Here is a 22079-nt window from a genome sequence, read left to right as displayed (position 1 = left end):
GGTCGGAACACCCTCAACCCGTAACAGCATACGGCCCCGAAGAGCTCCACCTGGGTTCCAGGCAACAATTCAGGGCTAGCCTATAAAAACACTCCTGACTTGTGAAACTTGTGACTATGTTCTCAAGTTCATTATTTGTTGGGGAAAAAAAGACTGCTTATTTTGTGGCATTACTGGGAAATATGTGGCCATGACCATTACTATGGAGTTTGGAGAGTTTGTGTGGGAGTTTTTATTTATTTTTTCCTGAGAACTTATTGTGACACTTTCTAAATCTATTGTGAATCTGCTGCCTGCGGCTTGCTTATTCAGCTTCCTTCAGTTCTATTCTATTTACGATGGCAAATATGGAACCTGGTCCGACCAAACTGGGTTCTTTCTGAGGCTGTCTGAGAAGAGTTGACCACATTCGCCCTGTCTGCATTACATGTGGTGAAGCCAAATCCAGGCTAGGGTAATGACATCATGTTAAAGCAAAATGATGACATCATGCTTAGGGGATGAACTCTGAGCAGTCAAAGTTACAGAGTTAGAACGCCCCAACGCAAAGGCTCTGACCTTTTCTGAGTCTTCTAAAAACACAAGAAATGTGAACAATAACCTCACTCTGCCAGGTACAAAAAACGAACGAGGGAAAACACATGGAAATGCACTGGGGAATGAATTTCTGTTTGCTGTCATTTCTTGCTGTGGGGCACCGATAGCCAAACAACATCAGCTTTACACAACATCATTCAACACAAGAACAAAGCCTGCAAACCGCCCTCAGCGGGGCTGCTGCTGCCTGTTTGCACTTCCTCGCCTGCACAAAATCTCCCATGGTCTTCCTGTCAAGCCTGTTCACCCCTGAATGTCAGCGGCAAAGCACGAGCTCTGATAAGATCTGTACAGAATGCACATATTTCTTGCAAAGAACACAGCACTAGATTACTCTGAAAGTGTCACGTCAATCATTTCCAAAGACTCTGACAGAGGCAACACCTCCACAAAAGGCAATATGAAGGAGTGCTAAGGGAGAACCGTACATGTGCCACAGGGGGAGAAAATGTGTGCGTGCATGTTTAAGTATGTACATGTACACACACACACACACACACACATACATACATACATACACACACATTCCTCAGACATTACATATCAGCAGTAGTTTTCCATCCATTTTCTCGAATGACTAAAAATGAACTTTGACTAAACAGGGTAATATCACTACACAATAGCTTGACATATTGTTTTTACCATAGCAGTCATGCAATCATAATGCACACATGCAACATTATGCAATAACCAGCGAAGATAAGATTACACTCTGTGTTTGTTCAGTCCTGGACGTTAACAGCCAACCTGGGCCTTAGTTTCACACTTCCTGTACAGCGTCGCCCTCCGACATTTAAAGAGCCCTATCTGAATCCCACACCTGTTCCTCCACAGCCCTGCCCCCTGCCCTCCCCCACTCAGCACTGCCATCGCACCCTTCAGCCAAGCACGTAACTACATCAGTAAATATCCAGCGGTAGAAATGTAAAAGCATGCAAAACGTAAGCTGTGTAAATCACTCTGGATACGATGTCTGGATGTCTGTTAAAAAAGGGGTCATCGCATTCCACTAGTGCAGTTTTTTGGACACCTGCCTTGAGTGGGAGGCCCCAAGCCTGCTGCACACACACCTGGACCTGCCCGGGCCCACAGGTAACACAGGACCCGCCCGACCCACAGGTAACACAGGACCCGCCCGGGCCCACAGGTAACACAGGACCCGCCCGACCCACAGGTAACACAGGACCCGCCCGGGCCCACAGGAGACACAGGACCTACAGGTAACACTGGACCCACAGGAGACACAGGAGACACAGGACCCACAGGTAACACTGGACCCACAGGAGACACAGGAGACACAGGACCCACAGGTAACACTGGACCCACAGGAGACACAGGACCCACAGGTAACACTGGACCCACAGGTAACACTGGACCCACAGGAGACACTGGACCCACAGGTGACACAGGACCTGCCCGGGCCCACAGGAGACACAACTCGGCAGGTGAAGCTGCCCCCCTGCAGCTCAGGGACAGACAGGGGGAGCGGGACTGCTCACACAGCTGGGAGCTGCTCAGCCTAACTGACAGGTATTTCCACGGTAACTGAGATTTTCAGGTTTTTTTTCCCAGCAACAGGTGGCAAGGGCTTGTGCACTGCTGAACTGGTGAATATCCAGACGAGACAGCTGCAACACTATCTTCTGTAAACATTAAATACTGAAGGACAACAAAACCCACATTGTGTGTGTGCACAATGCGTGCACTCCGTGCTCCTGAACACTGCTGCAGACAAACAGCTCTGAGCCAACAGAAAACAACATTATGTGCCCAATGAAATGCTGAATATGAATGAAGCCAAAGCCACTGAACTTCAGTCCAGTCTTATTTCTCAGCTGCAGGTCCATTTGAGAAGAGCACAGACCGAACACAAATCATCTTTGTTAATACCCATCTAAAACACTTCTTTATGAAGTTTTTCCCCACCCTATGGAACAACGCCCTTATCGCTTAAGATTATTCAGGATTTCACCGTCACAGGTGACAAACAATGCCTAATTTACGAGGCCCTTTAATATAATGAGAAATACATTTATTGTAAAAGGCAGATTGAGGAGCGGTTGGGTGGCTCACCCTGTTAAAGGGATGGTCTGGAGCTGAATGTTGGCTGTGCCGGTGGCACCGTGGCTGACAGCCCCACACTGTGCTGCACAGCTGGCTCTACCGTTGCCCGGGGACAGGTTGGCTGCATTTGGCCAGGATGACCACATCTCTTTGCTTACAAGTGAGCCAAACTGGTCGATGGGGGAACACAGCTGACTGTTCATCTGCTCACCATCAGTCCTGATGTTCATGTCCATTAAAGCACAACTCACAGACTGTGTGATAAGAAGCATCGGAGGAGGCCACATGCCTATCTGCGCTCTCCCAAAGCCAAAACAGAGGCACTGTCCCCCGAGTGCCCCACTGTCCCCGCCAGCGCCCACACACTGCGACTGAGCTGAGACGAGCCCCTCTGTCCAGCTGAAGCAGACAAAGTCCGGCGATGTGTTAAACTCGGAAGCACGTCGCAAAAACAATGATCTCTCTGTGAGTGTTCCCAGTACCGATGGGATAACATTCAACGCGGAACGTCAGTTTTCCAGAAGGCAGCGTTGAAACGAGTGCGGTTTCAGAATGGACAAATAAACGCACCCGGGGGCGAGACAGGTCCAGATGGAGGGAGGGGGGAACTGTCCTGAACTGCGGAGGCCTGAATTCACAGTGAAAACGTGCATTAAATCAGCTGCACATGTGCCTGTGTCCACAGTGCCAAGTGTAATCTCAATGTCCTGAATCCACTGGAGAGTGGACAGACCAACAGCCAGGAATAAAAATACCACCACCGTTCATCTGGCTTCCAGTGTCACTCTTCCTTCTCCACATTTCTCACATGGTCTGAATATATATTCTTTTTTTATATTTTACAGCAATTAATTACCTTGATGTAATCCGGTTAGCCAGTTGAGAAGATGATTCATCATATAACACATCGCCTGAGAGTAGAGGACTTGTGGGTTATTATGGGGGTAAGATGAATGATGACATTTTTCAGGTTGTGAAATTTCTCAGGAGAATGATAAGACTAGGGCCTGGCCTATGGCCTGCAGAAGACCTCGCACCTAGTCTGTGCCATCACTTTTCATGCACAAACAAAAAAAAAGAGTTCAACCAATCAGGAACTACATTGGTCAGAAGAAACCCATCCAATGTTGATTGGTGGACAATTTCTGGCTATAAGACTGGGAGTCTTTCACTGCTGACTATAAACAGAAGGAACCAACCAATTACCACTGCTTTACTCTATGTATTATGAGTTCCACTCTGTTTTCTGGAAAAGTGGTAAGTTGCAGTTCCCTGTTCAATCATCTGAAACTCCAGCAGAGCTGCACAGGTCTCCTCCCAGCAGCGAGAGTGAAGTCGCATCCCACCCACATTGGGTGGAGCTAATATTAACTGTCAATCATCGACTTGTCTGAACCAAGATTTTTCTCTGTACCAGGTGCTCATGAGGAATATACTAGCCTCACCCTTAAATGTCCGGAGGATGACTGAGATTGGGAGACAGGGAAGAATCAGGTTCTCTATATATCATCTGATCTGTACTGTCCTTCTGGAAAACCACAAAATAAAATTCATCACTACCATTATTATTTTTATTTTTTTTTAGCAGTTTTAAGAAGTTGAGCCTGTAGCTACAGGAATGGGTTCAAGGATTAAATCAAGATCCAAGATCGCAGGTTTTGGTTGCCAGGTGTGAGTCACTTTACCAGAAAGCCTTCAGTAAAATACCCATGTCAAAAATGATGTGCCTGTGGTAAGCAAATTAATAACATAATGCAATATAAATGTAAACATTAACCACTAAATCAGAAATAAAGAGAGAAAAGGGAAAAGAGAAAAGAGAAAACAAAATTCCAGCACAGTCAGTACAAACACACCAGTCAGTACAAACGCAGGGCAGTACAGACAGTCCTGCAGAAATGTTCTCAATGGAATGGCTGAGACTACTTGGTGGACACTGCTGTGTTGTACATGTATAGCCTGAAACACACAGGTATAAAAAACTGCTTCAGATAAGCCAGAGATGGGGCTGGTCTGTGTGCACTGCACAGTGGAAATTCTGCAAATGGCCTTTCCCCTTTCCAGAGCAGAGGATCAGACTTCACAAACCCCAAAATGGATGAAGCTACCATGAGTCATCAGACATTCACTTTTATGAACAAAGAGGTTCTTCCCCCATTTTAGGAAGACAACGCTGATCTGTCCATATGAGTCAGGTGATTGTAAGCATATCATGCAATAAGCTACTCAATTGAGCCTTCACATTCACTTCTGCTAATAACAGAAAAGTTTACTTTTCCTCTTTGAGATGAAACCCACAAACCCACAAACCCACAAACAAGAGTATTTACCAATCAGAAAATACTGACCCATTCGTAATAACCACTTCAATTTAAATAGAAGTCAAGGTTATGGACAAAGACCATCCATACATGTCACCTGCAGATAATAATAAGTGCCATAAAATGTTATTTCTTTGTTTAATGTGGCTGCACTTTTCAGGGCATTTGTCCAAATGTACAAAACTGAAGATAAAGTTTCAGGGAATTGTAAATGACTCAGCACTCAGACGGCTGGAGCTGTACAACTGAATCCAAATAAAAGACTGAACGAGACAGTCCATGTAGCATCTGTTCCGCTTGCAATATCCTGTCTGTGATTCAGACTCCCTCTAAGCCCACAGGAAGACTGAATCACAATCAGAAAATAGGCCCTCCAAGACCTCAAGTAATTCCATAAAGGTTTTGGGGTACTTGTATGTTATTCATATGTACACTCACTGAGCACTTTATTCGGAACACTATACTGATACTGGGTAGAGTGCCTTCCTTTGCTCTCAAAACAGCCTCAATTTTTTGTGGCATGGATTGAAAACATTCCTTTGAGATTCTGTTCCATGTTCACATGATTGCATCATGCAATTTCTGCAGATTTTATCAGCTGCACGTTCATGCTGCAAATCTCCTTTTCAACCACATCCTAAAGGTGTTCTATTGGATTCTGATCTGGTGACTGGGAGGGCCACTGAAGAACACTCAACTCATTGTCATGTTCAAGAAACCAGTTTGAGATGATTTTTGCATTGTGACATTGGGCATTATCATGCTGCAAGTAGCCATTAGAACATGGGTACATTGTGGCAATGAAGGGTTGCACATGGTCAGCAATGATACTCAAATAGGCTGTGGCATTCAAGCGGTGAATGATTTGTATCAAGCCCAAAGTGTGCCAAGAAATCTTTCCAGAATCAATAATCTATATACCTGTGTACATACCTATTCAGATCTGAGCAGATAAGATCCACACATTACAAACGTGGTGTGCAGTAGAGCATCTCTGAACACACAACCCATCAAACCTCTTACATGGATAGGCTACAGCAGCAGAAGACCAATAAGTCTAAAGAGATAAGTATTATATAACTATATAAATTATGTGGCACGGCTCATAAAATCCTCATCCTGTGTTATTACATGTTTCATATCCCATATTCTAGAGCAAACACAGCTCTATGAGGCATTTCAACATGCATTATTAATACTTTATAATTCTGCATCTCTGCTTCATCACTGGTGTTCTGCAAGCCTTCACCTGCAATCAATAAATACATCAATAAATAAAAAAAGCATAAGTACTTGATGAGAAAACAAACTTTGGAAGACTGCAAATCACTAAAAATCAAACCAGAATTTAACAGCTTAAGTAGGCTAAATCTCATGAGCTTTAGTTCACCAGTCATTAAAAATGCCTTGTAATGTTCTTCATCTTTTTCACAGGTAAAATATGGCCTCTACGAATTTCCCTCCAGGAAAGTTTCAGAGGCCCAGGGTTCCGCAAAACCGCCCGCCTTCTTTGCATGTCCGGATCTCCGGCACGCTTTGAATCACGCACTCAAAAGGTCTCCACAAGACACAACGCCACTTTTGTTCCTCGACCCTACTCCTGCGCCACCCTCCAGCTCAATATATCCCCCATTTTAAGACTGAGGGTTTCACACATTCAGTGAATACCGTCGTGCAAAGACAGATGGCCACACTGTCATACAGCACCTTCCAGAGAAATGCAGGACGACCGCGGTCCACAGCACATCGTCAGCCCGTTAAAGACCGTCAGGCCGTACACTGGAAAATGAGCAGGGGGAATGACGAGCACAGCCAGGGTTAGAGAACAAGGGGTAGCGTTTCTCCAGATCTTCTGCTTACCATTTGCGAAGTTTCGCACCACTGCAATGAATATGGCCTGAAAGCAATGAATATGGCCTGAAAGCAATGGGACGCCTCATAGGCCCAGGCACTTACTCGGTTACAGACATTCACAGACTGCTTCTCTTTCTCTCTCTGGCTCTCTCTCTCGCTCTCTGCGGTTTACAGTGGCAATGTGTGCAGCTGGAAACATCTGGAGGCATTTTATCTCTGTTTACATTTATACAGAAAGGCTGAAATAGCCCAAGTGCCAGAAGAAGAGCACTACACACACACACACACACACACACACACACACACACACACACACACACACACACACACACACATACACATACACATACACATACACATACACACACACCTACACCTACACCTACACCTACACACACACACACACACACACACACACATACACACACACCTACACCTACACCTACACCTACACCTACACCTACACCTACACACACACACACACACACACACACACACACACACACACACACACACAGACACACACACAGACACACACACACACACACACACACAGGCAGGCAGACAGAAAGATACAGATATACACACACATACACACATACAGGCAGACAGAAAGATACAGATACACACACACACACGCACACACAGGCAGACAGAAAGATACGGACAGACAGGCACACGCAAACTCCCCCCAAACACCTGACCAAAAGTAAAGCTTTCCATCTACAACTGGTTACCATGTGGAAAAGAAATACGCAGAAATGTTTTTTTATAGAGAAGGCTGTGATTGAAACCTGCTTTGGATCTTGCTGCTATACCTTTCAGTACGGGGTTAAAAGTGATCAAGTCCACAAAAGATCATGTGAAACCAAGTGCTTTTCAATGAATAGTGCTGACTGCATTACATAAGCAATGTCAAATGTGCTTATTTTACCATAAAACTGCTGGGATTTACATAAAGGCCTCCCATTAGACAATAAAAGGGGGCTTAGATGTTATTTTCCAGGCACGCCACTGCTAACTCGAGCTTTCATGTGCTGCGCTGGAGTTTTATTTGGACACTGATGATTGATAGCAAACACTTTCCAGCTGGAGTGATGATTGGCCGCTGGCTGTAAAGGAAGAGTTATTATTGGCTTGTTGTAGAGGCACACGAATGCCGATAAACGACAGTACTCAGCAACAAAAATATTTGCCTTGTTTCGTTAGAACAAATTTCACGCCAAAGTCAATCACTACACTGGCAGGAGACCGTGTAGGGAACACAATTCTGTTGTGACCAGCACTCTCATTTTGGGGGATTAGCAGATAACTGGAGACGCCATTTTAAGGTTCCAGAAAAGCATGAGGCAAATGTTCTTCAATTGGTTTTCGGTCATGATTATTCCTAAATGTCCCTCCAAATTATAGAAATGACAAACATGTAGATTTGTGATGAGAACTGCGAGGGCCGCTCATTTTTTCCTCCATTCCTAAGAATAGAGACACAAGAGTGGACTCAGGTTTTGTTCAGGCTAATTGAAAGGGACGCAAAAATGGCTCTGAATGCTGACATCATTCCGACTGTTTCCACAGCCGGGCAGAGGAGGGCCCCCGTCTGGAACCAGACGCACACAAAGGCACATGTTGTGTACGATGCAATTACCGTGATTGAGCGCAATTTACCCGTGTAAGCCGATATGGCACCGTAACTAGGGGAGCGTTCGGGGGGACGCACTTCAAACGCCGGGATGAACGCGGGGTGCGTGCGTCCGCATTCCCAGAAGCCAATCAACTCTGAACTTTGCACCGGCCATCTTTTCTGTCACAAGTACATGCACGCCGGGCATATGCACGCTTTTCACTGCTTCCGTCTGCCAGTAATAATGCATCCATTATTCCCATGAATTATCCATAGAGCCCGCTCTCAACATTCACACGTTCTGTCTGTCGATCCCACCACCCACGTTCACAACCCCGGGGTACTCTCTGACCTGGCTCTCTATCTTTCACGGTCCATGTCAAAAGTATTTCTCACAATGCCTTTTTCATGCAAGATCATCCGATTCAGAACAATTTACGTACAACTTATGCATCCCAAATGACTAGATATGCTTTAATTATGTGTCACTTCTGTCTAACTGATTATAGAGTCTTACAATTATACTATGATCAGAAAAAACACTACATAGCTATAAATGATAAGGCATGACATTTCGGACTACCCTAAAAAGTCAGATCAACAGACTATTCATTTTTTTGGTAAACAAAACCTACTGGTGAGGACAAAATGAAATGGATAAATGATAAAAGAAACAGGGCGTTGATGCAGTCCCTGTCTGAAAGGCCAGTAGGATTACTCTGAATCTCCAGGGAACTGAATTCTCCTGTGAGATGCCTTTTCCCTTTCAGACCACATAGTTATGGAGTGTCAGGAACGTCACATGACTAAAGGTGGGTAGGTGTAGGCAGGACCAGCCATCATTCTGCACAGTTTAGAAGACACTGTACGCATCTGGACTATTGGATAATTGGATGTCTGGTATGCCTGTTTATTTTCTGCACAAAGTAGGAGGGGTCAGAAGTTACTGTTGCCATGTCTACAAACACACACAAACACACGCACGCACACATGTGCACACGCATGGAGAGAAAGGGGTGGCATGTTCCATTGGATGGAAAGAAGCTCATTACACAGCCACTGGCTGGCACCCCCTCTATCCCGCCCACCAAATGACTTCAGTGACTTACTTTAGCTGTCAGTAGGGACCGATTCACAAATGTACTACAAATGTAGTGCGGGCTGGCAGATGTGTAAACATTAACAGCCTCAGCCACAGCAGTCGTCACAGTGCTGTTCTCGGGCTGTGACACAGCCGAGATCCAACCAGGAAGCGGAGGAGGACACAACGGTCTCTCAGCCGTGTACAAAGGCAGAAAACACAGCCAAGATGCTGACGTTTCAGTACCGGTCAGCACACCATTCACCCACAGATATCAGTTACTGGTTTTAAAACTAAATTTTAGCTGCATTAATTTTCTGCAAAGCATTTAGTGCTTCAAATGTCCAAAGTTACAGCAATTATAGTACTGCCCGCATGTTTATTTTAATGACTGTTTTGTTTAGATTTGTTTTATTTATTTTTGAATGTTCCGTACAAGTGCAGCAATTGATCATGATTATGATTATTAATATTTATAGTGTTACTAAGGGCACCATTGATGTCCATGACCGCAAGGAATGACTGTTGAATATACAACACGTTTTTTATGCCAGCTGGCCTCAGTACATCGCATCATTTCTGGGAATAAAATCCGTTTCCTGATTTATCCCGGGATGTTTTTTCAGTGGCGTGTTTTGACATCTCATGTCCGCCCAAATACGGACACACAAGAACGCCACGCCGAACCAACCGCACCGCAGAGCTCTTCATCAGTGCTGCACGGAGAAACAGCCACGTCCCAGATATTCTGACTGTATCAGGGTCATTGACGAACCAGTGTGTCACTTGCAACCAGGGCTGGAACCGCACATGCCATCAGACGCAACACCACTGCGCACCATGTGTACAACCCCCTCACTTCAGCAGGCCCGGCAGCCATATGGGGTTGTTTATTTTATTTTCTGAGAAATGGATGAGAGAGGATTCTTTTAACCAGAGTCGCTGAAATACTGGAACCTTCGGGGCTGGAGAGGTTAGTCACACCACAGCTCTGGTTTTCAGGGTAATGACACCTCCTGTGTCTGCGCTCAGTTGGACCGTCCAGGGGTTTAGTCATCAGGGCTACTCCCGGTCCATCGTGCAACAGCGCCGCCTCTGGCCAAACCTGTGCCTGCAGTCTACCTGTGCTGGGGAAGGCACCCCTCCAGTGGCCACACAGCTCGGCTGGGCTGAGAGACCGCAGAGTGATTCAGTGACAGACACCACATGCTTTAGCAAGGAGCGCATTGGCTGCCTGACCTGAGAGTAGATATACTTTGAATTACGTTAAATAAAAAGGATTTATTTTTATTTCTTTAACAATTTGTTAACTATATTCTACTGCCAGCTAAAGGCTTGCTCATAACTGTCCTGCCAGAAGATCTAAATTCATACTGAGCCTACAGTAGAGGACAAAAGAGTCCACAAAGAAACACAAAACACCAACAGCCAAAATTATTTTGTCTGGTAGATATTCAGAGAATGTGTTCATAGCCCTCACACGTTTACAAAAACACAAGGATAGCCCTGCCTCATAATCGATTCCACATGCCTGGTATCTCTATGCTGCCAGCCTCACTCCCATTAAAACCGGCAGCACTGATTCCCAACCTCTCGTTATCTGCCAAAAATTCCAATTAACACTTTCCCCATTCAGTAATTGGCTATCAAATTAGCTAATGAATAAAATTAAAAATACAGAGCTGGGGCACTGCTCCTCTAATTACTCATAATTCAGGAATAAACGCCGTTGAATGAAACGTGATCATTTGTGCGAAGTCGTCTCCGTCTTCAAAAACCGCTCCCTGACTCCTGCACGTCTCGGCTGACTTTGTTCTTTTTTATTTCTTTATTTTCCATTTTATTTACTTTCCAGTTGCTAGGACAACACGAATTTCATACAAGTGTGCACAGAATGATTGGGGAGGTGTGCAGACGGACTTGAAAACATATATAACGCAACAGGAATTAAATAGAATTCAACAATCAATGAAAGTGCCTCAGCTTCGGAGAGCAGGCACAACCTCTATAGGTCTGAATTTACTTGTCTTAATTAAAAGAGGAAGTCCTGTTTTAATGAAGTCATAACCACAAACAAACAAATAACAAGGCTTATTTTAACCTTTTGTTTTACAATCACCTCAATCGTTTGGGCTTGCAATGCAGATTTCCTCAGAAGATTAAAAGCACTGGAACAAAAATAAAGTTGATCTTGTCCTTCAGAAGGGCAGGAGCACCAGACTCAGTTTCTTTGGACTGTAGAGGCAGGTCTTTCCCTCTCCATCCACACAGCCCCAGGTTAGACTGGAGTCACCAGCTTAAAGTGCAAATAATCAATACATGAGGTGCCCCTGGCTCTGATGGGAACAAATGTAAATTTACTCTGCAGGTCAAAAACACTGCGCAGGACATTTTATCTGCGAATAAAACTTTCACAGAGAAAGCTTCTGCATAAGGGTACCTAATCTTAGAGTGTGTGCTTGAGTACACATGGACAGAGACAGACAGAGAACACGGGAATGTGTGTGTGCGTGTGTGTGTGTGTGCGTGTGTGTGTGTGCGTGCGTGTGTGTGCGCGTGCGTGTGTGTGCGTGTGTGTGTCACAACCTGGAAAAGATTCTGTGACTTACATCCCTGAATAGTGTTGAGGGACCTCCACAGATCATTCAATTTTACCATCAGTGTGAAAACTATCACCCATGTGGACATTCACATAATAGCCTAGTATTTACTGTACAAGGACTAAGAGATCCCTGACATTTAATACATTATTGTTGTGAGTTACATGTAAAATGTGTTTCAGAAGAAGCTTTTAACAAGAGAGGGAGGGGAAGAAAGAGACAGAGATAGCGTCTGCATTTAATGAGGTAAAGAGGCTACTCGCTTGCAGTGTAGAGCACAAATTTATCTGATAAATGTGTATCCATTAGCCATTATCCAGTCTGTGAACAGATATATTAAAGTATATGTGGTTTTCATCTAGATAGGTAATTAGATCAATATGTTTGTATGAACATTTTTTATGTATGTTTAAATACATTAAACAGTTGTGGTTAAACAAAATCTCTAACATGGAGCAGTGCCCCACCCCACTGAGTTCATTTAATTTTAGACATTTAGCAAATGCTCACCCAGATGCAGTGCACACATTAAAGGTTTAAGCAGCAAGCAAAGATGCAAGATCATTATTCTCAAATCGGTGACAATAATACACAACTGCAAGTTTCTATTCATCAAACGTGAGCACAACTTATGAAGGAAAATGCAACAAATATGTATGACCAAATATTTGAAGATGTTTACTTTATTATTATGCACAGAAGTCTCTGTACAGCTTTGCTGGTAAAATACATTTTCAATAAAAGAGGTTGACTTGACTCGACTATGATGCCTATGGCTACTTTTTGAGCATGACACCTTCACTTAATTTAAACTACTGTAGCCCAGACATGTTGCCTCGTGACATTGGTCAGAATTTTACCTAATTGGCCAATACCAACAGATTTGTTCAGTTTCCTTCACCTTCAGCCTCCACACCTCCTAAAACAGCGATCACACCCACTTCCACCCCAGCAGTCAGAACCATCCAAGAGAACAGCCAAATTTTCCACTGCGAGATGCCAACCATCTTCAAACACAGAGTATGACTCTAATCACGGTCAGAGGATGAAGCAAAGCATTAAACATAGAAAAACAAAACCCAGATTTATGCTACAACGCAGTGCTGAAACAAAACTATCAGCAATTTTGGGACCTGAGTGACACAACCAATAAATCCAGATATTAAATATACGTGTATCTGTCCATATTTTCATGTAACAAATGATCATGCATGACATTCTCTTTCCCAGTACAATGTGTTTTTTCCACCTCTTCTTGACACAAAGTTCAGTACAGTAATGACTGTGCTGTTAAAGCAGTCAGGCCCCAAGATACCAGGATCCTTTGTATGCGTTAATGTGCTGAAAAGGAAAAGTTTTTGATTGGTAATTGAGAGCTGACAGAGCCAATGGAGCATGCCGCTGGTACCAGTTGTGTAATTAGAACCAATCGGTAAGCCATATGTCACTTTACTCAGTTAACAGCTTCATGTCGCCAGGGCGACGCAGGGAACACCCTGAGCCCTTTGCAGAAAAGCATTAACACAGTGAACATTAACACAGCCAACACAAGTGCAGGCTGGAGTGCCCAATTAGCTCCCTAATTATTCCTCACTCGTTACTAATGCAAATTAGATTGCACTACTTAACTTCACCAAGTCCAAAAAAATGGGCCTGTTAATTGCAGCCTTTGGAATGTAATTACTAGCTAATTAGCATATCAATGCAATGGATTTGGACATAACAATAAAAACAGAACAAAAACTACAGAGTAATTTTTGCTAATGGGTTTTTCTAATTGAATATGCATGTGTGCGCCACTTAAGAGATAAATTACCACGTCTATATGTGACTTTATATGGTTGGGATGTCAGTTTTTTTATGCAAGACACTTCCACGTCAATTTATCCACAAACAAATGAAGACCAGAAATATACAGTACCTCTCCACATTGTGACTGACTAAATGTCAAATAAAAAAAGATATCTGGGACAAGGCCATCTTCATAATCATGTCTTGCATATTAATAATAATAATAATAATAAAATAATAACAACAATTATAATAATCAGATTATTATTAGCACCTGGCCTGGTTTATCTGTCAAGACACAGATTAGATTCTTACACAAGACTCATTTCTCCAGCTTCATACTGTACTGGGACAGGTCAGGATCAGTATCTTGCTCAAGGGTAAAACCACAGTGCCAAAGCTGGGAATCAAACCTGCAACGTTTGAGTTACAGACCCAGTTCCCTAGGGCGTACACTACCCTGCCACCTAAGAACTAAGCAGCTGCAGGGTATGTGAGTCAAATAAAGCAGGCAGCAACGTGGCTGGTCTAGACTGTGTTTGTGATTTTCACAATGCTGGGAAACCACTCCTGAAAGTAGGACTCCCTGCCCTCCCACCCAAAATCTACCAGCCAACCAGCACTGGCCGAATGCCTGAAGTTTTCTAGAAGGTGGGAAGCACTGACAAAATGCCTCCAGCGACAATTCAGCCCAGGCCTCCCATGCAGCAGGGGGCAGTAGAGTACAACAACCTCAGCAGATGGACCTGTAAGGCATTACACAGCTGTAAAATAAATACCTGAATGGGATGCCACAGGTAGTTCATATCCAGTCTTTTACTAATTCTGGACTGCTGTACCACCCATGTCTTTCCATCGCAACAGTTCTTTGGGGTTGCAAAGATTATCGAAAATAATCCCGGGTTTTAAGTGCATTTTAGATTTTAAAAGGACTCAAATAGGTTGCCTAAAAAAAAATTCTTTTTTAACTTGTGTTTAAATTTCTACATTTGAAATAGTTAATAATACACAATATCATGAAAGGAAACAAATGGAGGGGAAGATGTGAAGGCTTTTTTGGCAGGAGGGGACAGGGGGTGAGGGGCGGTTTGAGGAAATGTCTTTGTGGGTGAGGTCAGAGCGTCTGTGTTTTTGAAATCAGGCATGCTGTATCTGCTTCCACTGTCAGTCGCCCATCTAGGGAAATTAAGCGCAATGCTTTCCAGACCGCAGACTACAGCAGGCAACATGACGGCACGCTTACGGTAAACACAAAACCACCATCTCTGATCATGTTGGTACGGGACCCAGAAGGCTGGCTCTCACTAAGAATCTGGAATGACGAAGTCAAATTTTGGAACAGGACAATGCAAAAAAAGGCAATGGAGATTTACGTTATGCCATATTGAACGAGGCCAGATTTTCAAACTCATGTCTCCCTTCCATTCTGTGTAAATTCATGTTTTCCGATTAATGCTACGTAGCTTTCTCTTCCAGTCAACACAAGCTTGATCATCTCCAACCAATTGCTTGCTCCCCCCCCCCCCCCCCCCCCCCCCCTCCCCCCCCCCCCTCCCCCCCCCGATCAACGCTAGCTCTCTCAGCCAATGGATGCCATGCTCTTATAAACAACGCTTGATCTCTCTCCAATGGATGATGGCTTTTTCTTCTGATCAAAGCTAGATCTCACACAGCCAGTGTACATTAACTTGTTCTGATCAATGCTAGCTTTCTTGTAGCATGTTACAAAGTATTAATATTTAATATTATTTAAAGGACTTTCAGTCAGTCCGATCAGTTCACAGGCACTGAATCATTTTCTCTAATGGAATGGAAATGTAACTATTGTTACATTCTTTACGTAAAGGCCTTGATCTGAAATGACTAAAGTCCTAAATGTTAAAAGTGTGGACACCTGGTCAATGAATCCAAACCATATGTGAAAAATGACAAGTTCAAAGACAGCAAATAGTAAGGACCAAACCTTCATTGTGCTAAAGGCCTGCATTCATTCAAATTCTGTTCTTAACTTTACCTTACTTATTTTACAAGTAAATGTAAGCGTTAGATTAAGTGCTCCTTGCATGAGGGCAGGTGACATGACACAAATGGCAGATGGAACCACTTTTATGGCAGACCTGGGGATTGCAAATTGGGAACGTTATTTAACCAACTCAGAAAGATACCAAAAGAAAATATTCCACTATTCTGAAGTATCTGCCCTCCATTTACATTCTACGGCTCAGTGGTTTTCTTTAAGCTTCTAATAACATTTCACCAGTCCCATAGTAAGAGCTAAATTAGTTTTTACCAGTAGTTTGTCAAAACTTGAAGAGACTGCAGGACCAAACGGAAGGGGCCTAGCTGAGTCATATCACAGTAGGAATCCTTTCATTTTCCTTTCAGTTAAATTTTCAGATAAAGAAAAATAGAAAAATAGACAATAGAAAAAAAGTACTTCCAAGGAATTATTACTTTGTCTCACTCTCAAAACCTACAAAAGGACTGCAACTCCAATAAAAGGCATCCATTTTATTCTGCTGGTAGTTCTGTCCTTCTCAGGTTCCATGTGCCATTCGAAGGATTTCCAACCAAAAATAAGATTATATGTTATTCTTATAGGATAATAGCGTAATATACACATGTGCAATTTCTGGAACATGACATCCCTGCACAAACGACTTTTTGGAGCGATTTGAAACATGTTTCCTGAGTTCAGGATTAGGTGAGCCAAGGTGCAGTTGAAATAGGTGCGTTTCCAGTCTGTGGGAGCAGAGTAACAGGGACTCTGCTGTTCTGACTGCACATGTTCAAGTTACGAGATGGAGGTGAGGAGTCACTGACTGCCTTTCAGGGGAGATGTTATACTGTAGTCATGAAACAGCACAAGAACCAGGGCTATCCCACCACTGACAGCACAATCTCAAACTCACCACACCAACCTGTCCACCACAGACTGCTCCAATAAATGAGAAATTAGTTTGACCTCTCTCACTTGATCTCTAAATAAAGTCCAAACACAGTCACACACAAACACACCCACACACACACACACACACAAGCAAGCAAACAAAAATGTAGTGTCACAATTAATTTATAATAACTAACACAGAAATTTCAACTCGTGTTTTTTCCCCAATTCTGACAATTCTCAAGTTCTAGAGACAAAGTACATGGTCCCACATTAAAACGTCATTACTTATTTGTTACTCAAAAAATCTCAGTGATTTCAAAGCCTATCGTTATTTAAAATATAATGTACAATTAGAAATCAAATTAGAAGGTGGTTTGTAAGAGAAGGGTTAGCTCTACCGGGGCTCTACTGAGTTAAAACCTGTATTTTGACAAATATATGCGCTCTCCTTTTTTTCCAAAAAACAACATCTATATTTTGCCCATAATGCACTTCAGCCCCTCCTCAAAGAAGGGTATAGCACAATAAACTGAATTTACACAAGAGGAAAGATCAAAGATATTATCTAATTTATCTGCATTTTCTTTAGTTAAATACTTTTTTTTAAATAACGATTGCTCATTTTACTTATTTGAGTTTATACATCAGCAAAAGTCCTTTACAGATATGCCTCAACTTAATTTTGCAAATTAATTTAAAACTGTAAAATAAAATAATTACTTTAACATTAATAGTCCCATAATTCTAACTAATAACTCATTCTAAAATGCCATCAGTTTCTTTTGTCTGCATTCACCTCAACCTTCACTTATACAGCACAGATTAGTATGATAGAATCTATATCAATCAGAAAACCATTGTGTCAGATAAACTTTACAAACCACACTGACTCCTATTTAACTTGCATGTCATATCTTAAAGAAACTTTTGCCAGCCAGATCACAAGCAACTTATGAAGACAATTGACAATTTTCCATTTTAACAATTTCACACTGCCTGTGTGCTGTTGAGGGGAATGATTCAAAATCTGGGCAATTTATACAGACTTAGACAACCACCAACAACTCAAAACTTTTCAAAAAATCTAAAAGTTGATAATGCATTGAAGTAAGTTTTAATATGTATTCCGAAATTATTTAATAAATATACACAAAAAGCAGTTCAATTAAAGAACTACAGTCATGGTTTTAAAATGTATTATTAGTCCAAAAACATTGCATGAACCCCAAAAAACAAATTTGCAACAACAACAAAAAAAACTGCTTTTCACATTCTAGAGCAAGAAAATATTCCGTATAGCTGAAACCATAAAATTACGTGGAATTTCCCATTCTAAATACATTATTTAAACTTTGTTTTTGAATCTAGTTGACAAACCGTAGGCCTAATATTTACAACAATATATACACTGTTAACTATTCTGTCGCTGGGAATATTCATGTATTTTTGTTTTGTTTTTGTTTTACTAAAATTTTATTTTCAAACATGCAGCCTGCGTTTCCTTGAGTGGACATATCAGCATGTAATGGCATGTCAACTTGCAAGCTTCGTCTAAAAAAAAACCTCAAGACGACCACCTGTACTTTCCTCAAAGAAAGAAAACGAGAATAAACTCCTGTTCGAAATCAACTTTCCAGTTACAAGATAACTGGCATATAATGTTAAAACAAAACTGATTAAATACCCGACTCAGCTTCGACACCTCTAAACAACAACTCCTAGAATATATGAAGAGGCCGGTAAAAAAGAATTGTGTGTCCATTATTGAAATTATATCCACAATAACGGGATAATTTTTACTCAGACCGCTCGCTGGCTTTATAAAACATCCATGACTGAAAGACAAGTAATATTCATTATGTACCATCAACTGTAGCTAAATATTAACGTTTTAGGCTCCAACTAAGGTGTCGAAAAAAACTACCTTTAATGACTCGACCCAAAAGTGGCCTACAATAGCCACCATTTCGGGATCAACTCGGCTGCAAGATGACCACCCCGGCATTCAATCCTGACAATAGTTAACATACAACCGTTATTATGATCTAGTTATTTTAGAAACAAAGTTTAACAAAAGGACTAGCGCGACTTCAGGAACGGCAGACTATAGCTTCTACGTCCCCATCGCAGTTTTGCAACTTTTCGAACTGTAGCTATGTATAGGGAAACGGTGAGCTCTAAACGTAAGGACGCGTTACAATTGTGGTAATAACACTGATAGTTTACTTGCACATGTAACGGCATTATAATAAAATATTTTGTTCAAAGCCTACACATACGAATCACACAAAAGAAATGCATCTTCTTAAGATGGTATAGCCTACATTAGTAGCCTATTGAGTATGACACATAACTAAAATTAAACTCATATTTCTGACAGGTCTGAAGCCCTGTCCCTCTAACTGAATTCACGTTCAGGTAAAGTTAAGTGCAACAGGATTGTCAGACAAAACACAAAAGTAGGCTCCATGGTGAATTCAAAATTGAGAATATCATATCAACCTGTTAGGAAATCCCGTAGAACTCTCAACTTTCACTGTTGCAGCACCATGCGGATTCTTCACTTCCAGGTTCAGATAGTCTCCAGCGATCCCCAAAAACTATGCCAAAGAAGCGTGATTGAAAATAAAAATAATTAATCTCGTTCTCGGATTTCTATCGCGAAACCATTAGGTTACTTTACTGAAAAATCGCCTTCATCGAAGTTCTTTCATTCCTTTTAAGTTAATATAGCGTCCCCTCTCTGCGAGTGATCCCTCCAGTCTGTGATCAGCCGAAACAATTACCATGCACTAGCTCAAAGCGTGGTCAAACCGCTCTCGGAAGTTGGGAGAGGAAAACCGTGCAGCCCAGTTGTTTAAATCTGATCCACAGTCTCCCCGTTTTGTATGACCCTGATTTTCCCTTTACATTAAACACAGAAGCCTTGCGGAATCCTACTCCTGGCCTTTCTTACACGTGATTTTGTCATCTCGGACCCGTCCGTTCCTCCAGAAATCAATGCTAAGCAACTGGGTTGTTTCAGGGAGAGAGAGGGAGTGTGTGTAGTACCGTATTTCGCCGAAAACAGGTGCCCACGGCATTCCTACCCTCTGTGTAGTGCTAGTAGAGCAATATGTGGCGCGCAAGCCCGAATGGAGTGCCGCTAAGCGATGATCTTTAACCTCCCTTTGCATCAAGGGATGAATTTTGCCATTGTGTCTGCGAAAGTGGAACAGATGTTGTCGAAAAGACAGAGAAACCATTGAAACCGTTAACTACTCCAGTTGTCGACGAAATAACAAATATCCCGCGCGTTCATTGTTTGCTTGTTTTGCCAGCTTACATTGTTTTTGTTTTTTTTAGTCAGTATTTTGTGTTAAAATAAAGTCACATGTTGTCATTTTACAAAATATGTTTTTCTTCCAATAGTTTTTTATTTATTTGGATGCAGAAATGAAATGGAAGATGGTATGAACCACAATGGTTAATGTCTGGGAAAGTATGAAAGTATTACCAGGGCAAGTTTGTCGAACAGGGTCAGCAGGATTTTGGAAAACATGGTTTACTCTTTTCAAGTTCTCTGAAGTACTCCACTCCACTAGAGAAAGACTAGGCTACCTCCTTCCTGGTTAATTTATAGACACAATTAATTCTTCAGCAGGTAGCACATTTATAAACTGCACTTTCAAGAAAAATGTCAATTGTTATTTTTCATTAGAAATTTCTAACTTGGTATCTGACCTACATAAATGACGTGTAAGCACCTTGATGATTGTTATATGATTATTATCATGCTTTCATCTTTTTTTCAGTCATTCAATCGTAAAACAAAATATAACTTAATTTATAACTTTAAATTTTAACTTTAGTCGTATATATTTGAGCTGTATATATCATATTTTTTTGTTTATGAGATACTGTTCTATTGTCCTTACTCATTGTTTGGTTGTTTGTTGTTGTTGGGTTGAGTAATGTTCAAGACCATGATTATAACAATAATAAATGTCCAATTAATGATTGAGGGAAACAAATTATTTTTTTTAAGTAGTGGAGAGTGGAGCCCTCTATTTTGATGCATTTTATTTTATACATTATGTATTTATACATTATGTAAAAAATAAAACATCTTTCAGGTCCAGTCAGACTGGCATGCCTAGGAAACACCTGGTACTGGAAATCTAATGTTCAAGCGAATATGAATATAACTGCTTCACATATGATGCATAACAAAAGTTTAATGACAAGAACAGTTTGTTAAGGCAACCTAGGTAAATTTTAAAGTTAAAGGCAGCAGTACAGGCCGGGCAGAGCATGACCAGGGAACAGCATCTTGTGATGTCTATATATTGCAGACTTCTGGCAGTCATTGATTCCAAAGGATTTGCGACAAAATATTGAATAAGATTACTATATTTCAGTTTCAGTTCGTTTGTCCAATGACTTTTAGTCCCCTAAAATTGGGGAGACTACGGATAAAAATCACTACAATTCCTGCATTGTTCACCCAATATGGATGTAAAAACCCTCAAATTAAAGCTGAACTGTACTTGAACCACATAGTGCTTTAACACATTGTTTTATTTCAACTGTTTGTTTGGAGTACTGAGCAAAAACAACAAAAACATCTCATTGTCCAAATATGTATGGACTGCACTGTACTTCCAAGGTGTATTGATTGTACTTGAAGCCTATTTCTATCTATGAGTTCCCCCTGGTTCTGCTGACAGAACTAGTATGTATACATTTTTTTCATTTGCTTATTTTTTTCTCTGTTAGCTGCGCTTGAGCAAATACTTTCTCACGTCTCTTGCTCAACTTACAAGAAACAAAAAATAGTTTGAACTCTATTTGAATTCTGTTGAGTGCTTTTATATAATTTTTATTAATGACTAATGATTAAATAATACAAATATTTACATGTTTCCAGTTGCTGTGTAATTCAGAAAACTGTGTTTCAGCCAGGCTGTAATTTTCATCTCGCACTGACCTCACAGGAATGACACGCTGTTCGTCACAGAAAAACAAACGAGGGGAAAATGGAAAAAGCTGCAGTCCAGTGGCTTCACACATGATAGGTCTCATCCCCATCCCACCAGGAGGGAGAACTACACAAACAGCCAGCCATGCACTCAGCACAGAGCCATGGTGTGCTCTTCATTAACACTAAAAAGGACTCCTGAGCCTTTGGACTACAAAAGATCCAGTGAGGAACAGGAAAGATGCCTGGCTTTGTTACTGTAAGCGTTCGGCTGAAGGCATACGTCTCTTTGAGCCC

At 41.8% G+C, this 22079-nt stretch overlaps 1 protein-coding gene across 3 annotated transcripts in view; it reads right to left on the bottom strand.

The window, feature by feature from the left end:
- Window positions 1-19807, bottom strand: part of LOC133138837 (forkhead box protein P4-like) — a 73339-nt gene extending 53532 nt beyond the window's left edge. For all 3 annotated transcript variants that reach the window (XM_061257934.1, XM_061257936.1, XM_061257935.1), the window contains exon 1: window positions 19325-19807. The gene's annotated coding sequence lies outside the window, so the exon portion shown is untranslated. The remainder of the gene's footprint in view (window positions 1-19324) is intronic.
- Between the last annotated feature and the right edge of the window lie 2272 nt (window positions 19808-22079).

The sequence above is a fragment of the Conger conger genome, chromosome 10 (assembly GCF_963514075.1).
Source record: "Conger conger chromosome 10, fConCon1.1, whole genome shotgun sequence".
NCBI classification, from domain to species: Eukaryota; Metazoa; Chordata; class Actinopteri; order Anguilliformes; family Congridae; genus Conger; species Conger conger.
Note: the sequence above shows the minus strand (reverse complement) of the source record. Positions and strands in the feature narration are given on the sequence as shown.